At 42.3% G+C, this 4,407-nt stretch overlaps 1 protein-coding gene across 1 annotated transcript in view; it reads left to right on the forward strand.

The window, feature by feature from the left end:
* The window catches only part of ABI1 (abl interactor 1), a 124,782-nt gene that overhangs the window by 5,504 nt on the left and 114,871 nt on the right, over nucleotides 1–4,407 (forward strand). The window contains exon 2 of the mRNA XM_045300208.1: nucleotides 3,367–3,727. The gene's annotated coding sequence lies outside the window, so the exon portion shown is untranslated. The remainder of the gene's footprint in view (nucleotides 1–3,366; nucleotides 3,728–4,407) is intronic.

Here is a 4,407-nt window from a genome sequence, read left to right on the forward strand (position 1 = left end):
ATGTGCTTGACACAATGGATGTATGTATGGATTGTGATAAGAATTGTACGAGCCCCAATAAAATGATTTAAAAACAAAGTGATGCACATTTTATTTGCATTTCTGCACACAGCAAAAAATGACTTTAGCACAGACTTGCTTTTATCCAAATTTGTTTTCAGTCCCAAAATGTTTAATAAACTGATTTCAAGCAGAAAAAAAACCCCCAAAACAACTAAACCCCAACTAAGGAAAAGCAAAGTAATAAAATTAGCATGCTAGTAAATATAAGCCAACCTAAAAGTTGGTTCTTTAAAAAGATCAATAAAATTGACAAACCTTTAGTTAAATTGACCACAAGAAAACGAGAGAAGACTCACATTAATCAATCAGGAATGGAGGAGGAAGCATGACCACGGAACAGGCAGAGATAGAGATGGTTGTAATTAGAGGCCACTAAATTTGATCATCTAGATGCAATGGCTACCTTCCTACCAGGGCACGTTAGAAATGGCATGGAGGAAGGGGGTCTGACCTGAAACTTCACAAGTAAAGAGGAGGATCACGATGAACAGCCCATGGCTGGTTCCTATGAGATGGAGATCAAACACGCTCTCCCTCCGGCCTTTTCTGAAGTTGACTGAAGCTGTTGCTCCTTTGGCGTCCCGACTACACACAGAACTCACAGACTGTAATCACAGGCCACTCACTATTCAGGTTCAGGAATCTTCAGGATGCAGTTCTTCATTCTGGGCAACCTGTTCTAAGCTTTGTCTGTAGATGAGCTTCTCTCAAGCCCTTGACCTGGCCTCTGTTTTGCTTGGCAAATGTTACAAAGATGTTCGTTTTTCTGATAACTTCCCAGAAGCCACACAGTCTACTAGTAAGCCTCAGGGGAAAGGTACACAGCTCTAGCGCTGTAGGTTTGTAAACCTATCTCCACCAAGTAGTCAGAGAAATCCTACTCTGCCAGCAAGTCTTTTGCCCAAAGGTGTTAAGCTTTCTTGCTCTGTGGAAAGGGAAAACCCTCTGTACACAGACTTCTGCCAGCCTCATGATTCTGCTGCTGGTATTGCAGGGCTCTGCCTTCTGAGTCGAGGAGGTATTCAGCGCAGGTAACCCTGTTCCAAAGGATGCGATTCACTCTGAGCTCGTCTTTCTAAGGGACCTGAGGTCCCCCTTCTCTGGCTTGTTTTGTGGTTCATTTGCAGGATAGCAAAACCGATGTGTTCCATGCACCTTATTTCTTGGTTCTACCCCATGATTTGTATTAGCTGGATTCCCTTGTAGTGGGATAGACATGATCACAGGCAGCATTTTAGTTTGAGGTAGATCTCGAGATGTGTTCTTGACAATGAATACAATGCCACTGGTCTTGAGCTTGTCATCCCTAACATAGTAAACTGTGTGGCTGATACCAGTTCATTTCAGCCCACTAAATCCATTCATGCATTTCATTTCATTTATGATGGCTTCTAATTTTCGTAGAGTCATACTTCGCACATTGCAAGTTCTGATTAGTAATTGATGTTTGTAGCTGCTTATTTTCATTTTAAGTCATTTTAACTTCACCAGCAAGTGAAGTTCCCAAAAGTTGTACTTCACGTCACAGTGGTTGGCTCTACTCTAAGAAGGCAGCACTTCCTTAGGAGTATTTGAGTGCCTCTTGACCTGCGGGGCTTACCCTCTGGCACTATAGATGACAAGCTTGTGCTGCTACTCAAGGGGGCTTTCAGTACCTGACAGTGGACTCCTGCTGTGCACACGGTTTTCAGTGGCTAACTTCTCAGAAGTGCACAGCTTAGTTCTTGATAGTCAGTGCTCAGTCGGAAAGCTCTGCTGGAACCTGTTTACCTTGGATGACCCTGCTGGAATTTGAAATACCAGTGACATAGCTTCTCCCGTCACAGGAGCACGCACGCCACCACAGTACAATAAACTGCTCTGTGAGTAAGCTCTGAATTTTCATAGTAAAATTATTCTTTTCTTTTTCCTTAGACTTGTTTGAATTGCGTTCTATTAACATGCATCTAACGAAAAACTAGGGGAGAAAGATGAGGCTTTCTGCTCCCATAGAGGTTTATTAATCTTAGAAAATCACAGCTGCAGTTCTCCTCTGGCCCACAGGGTTGTTATGAGTAGGAATTGACTTGATGGCAGTGAGTGAGTGAGTGAAAGAAAAATGGTAACTTTAGAATTTTTTAAAATGTTGTTCAGCTATATTCGAGTTTGGCTGTATGAGAGTTCAGTGAGGCAAAGTGGAATTACAGAAGCACCACTAAGGGATTTATAAAACTGTTGGGTTAGTTTGGGGACAAAGTCCAGAGAAGGCTGTCGCTAGCTCCCAGTGAGGAGGCACAGTGCTTGTTCTGTTGGCCCAGACACGTGCTTCAGATACTGCTCTGATTGTCACGGAGGCTTGCGGCGGCTTAGTGACGTTGAGGAAGGGAGGTGGAGGAGGATGTGTCAATTCAGCAGCTTCCAAAATTAACAAGAGATTAATTTATCCAAACTATGCCGCAAATGTTGCAGCTCCTGGAAAAGAAGAAGAAAAGGGGGAAGGGGGAGAAATTTCACCCGAAAGTTATAGTCTCTTAGCATCTTAAGTACTTTACCTTTTTAATTCATTGCAAAATTTTAATAAATTTTTTATGATGACTTGTTCTAAATGAAAATCACACTGGTATTTTGCAGTGGCTTGGTTTAGGAGTATAAGAAAGATCTTTTCCTCTACATTAAATTAAGAATTAGATTTATTGGCCTATGAGTCTTTTCTGTTAGAAATATTATGGCTCTAGACTATAAGAAGCACCCCATAAATTACATTAAAAATCGAAGCCTGATTTAACATTCATCCTGTCCTCAGAAGTCCTCTTGTCTTGTGTGAGAGTTGCTAAACTTCATGGACGGAGGGCTGAATGAATCCTCCTCCTCTTGCTGGGAGCTCCGAGGTGATAATGTTAATTTGGAAAGAAAACTAGGAGAAAAAATAATGGAAACCTATAGAAGCCCTAGAAGGACCCCTGAATTATGGGTTGGCCTGCTAACTGCAAAGTCAATGGAGAATGACGGTAAGGCTGTCTGGTCCTATGAAGACGGACAGTCTATACAAGGTTGCTATGCGTCAACATTGACTTGATAGCAGTGCATTTGGTTTTGATACAACCTTGGGGGAATCCCTGGGTGGTGGGAATGGTTAAGCACTCAGCTACTGACAGAATGGTGGTTCAAATCCACCCAGAGGCACCTCGGTAGATAGGTCTAGAGTTCTCTTCCTAATGATCACAGCCTTTGGAAAAATGGCGAACAGTTCTACCCTACAATACATGGGGTCGCTGTGTGGCAGAGTGGACTCGGGGTAATTTCTTTTTCTTTCTTTTTATTAAGAACACTGGAAGAAGAACGCTTAAAGTACCACAGACTGCCAAAAGAACAACCAAACCTGTCTGGGGAGAGGTACAGCCAGAACGGTGCTTAGAAGCAAAGTTGGAGGGACTTCATCTCACGTACTTTGAGCATATTATCAGGAGACACCAGTCCTTGGAGAAGAACATCATGCTTCGTAAAGTAAAGGGGCGGCACGAAAAGAGAAAGACCCTCAACAAGATGGATTGACACAGTGGGTGAAACAGTGGACTCACACATTTCTGAGACGGCACGGTGCTGGGCAGTGTTTTGTTCCTGTTGTACCTAGAGTCGCTGTGAGTCCGAACTGTCTCAATGGCCCCTAAGAGCAACAGACTGTCAGGTAACTCTTCCGTGTATTTCACTTATTTATTTATTTAGGTAAAATGTAGTCACATAGTGGTTGCGGAGGGTGATAACTCTGACCTCTGGATCTACTGTGTCATACTGCTTCCCTATATTCTAGTCTGTGATCACCCAATTCCAATGAAGTGTCTTGGAATGAAATATTTAAACTAATTTTTAAAAAATCTAAACTAATTTTGTAGGAGTCTGAGGTTCTCCAAGAATGTGTTCTCTACTCATTGTGTACCTGCTGGAAAGATCAACAGTTATGTACCATTGCTGTTTGGTGCTGCCAAATTGATTCTGACTCTCAGGGACCCTGTGTACACAAACAACAGAGCCAAACACTACCCAGTCCTCCAATAGCCACACAACCATTGCTCTGTTCGAGCTCAATTTTGCAGCCACTATATCAATACTTTTTAAAATGTTTGAATGTCACTTTGAGGATGAAGGAAGGTGTGCCTGACCTAAGCCATGTTGTATGCAAAGCTTCCTATGTATGCAAAAGCTGGACAATGAATAAGGAAGACCAAAGAAAAACAGTGCATTTGAATTATGGTGTTGATGAAGAGTCTTAACGATACCATGGACTGACCAGAAGAACAAACCATTTTGTATTAGAAGGATAGCCAGATGCATGGATAGCAAGACTTTGCCTTACATGCTTTATACATG

This window comes from Echinops telfairi, unplaced genomic scaffold, assembly GCF_000313985.2.
Source record: "Echinops telfairi isolate 266 unplaced genomic scaffold, ASM31398v2 ScPeMD7_7461;HRSCAF=8499, whole genome shotgun sequence".
In the NCBI taxonomy this organism is placed as follows: domain Eukaryota; kingdom Metazoa; phylum Chordata; class Mammalia; order Afrosoricida; family Tenrecidae; genus Echinops; species Echinops telfairi.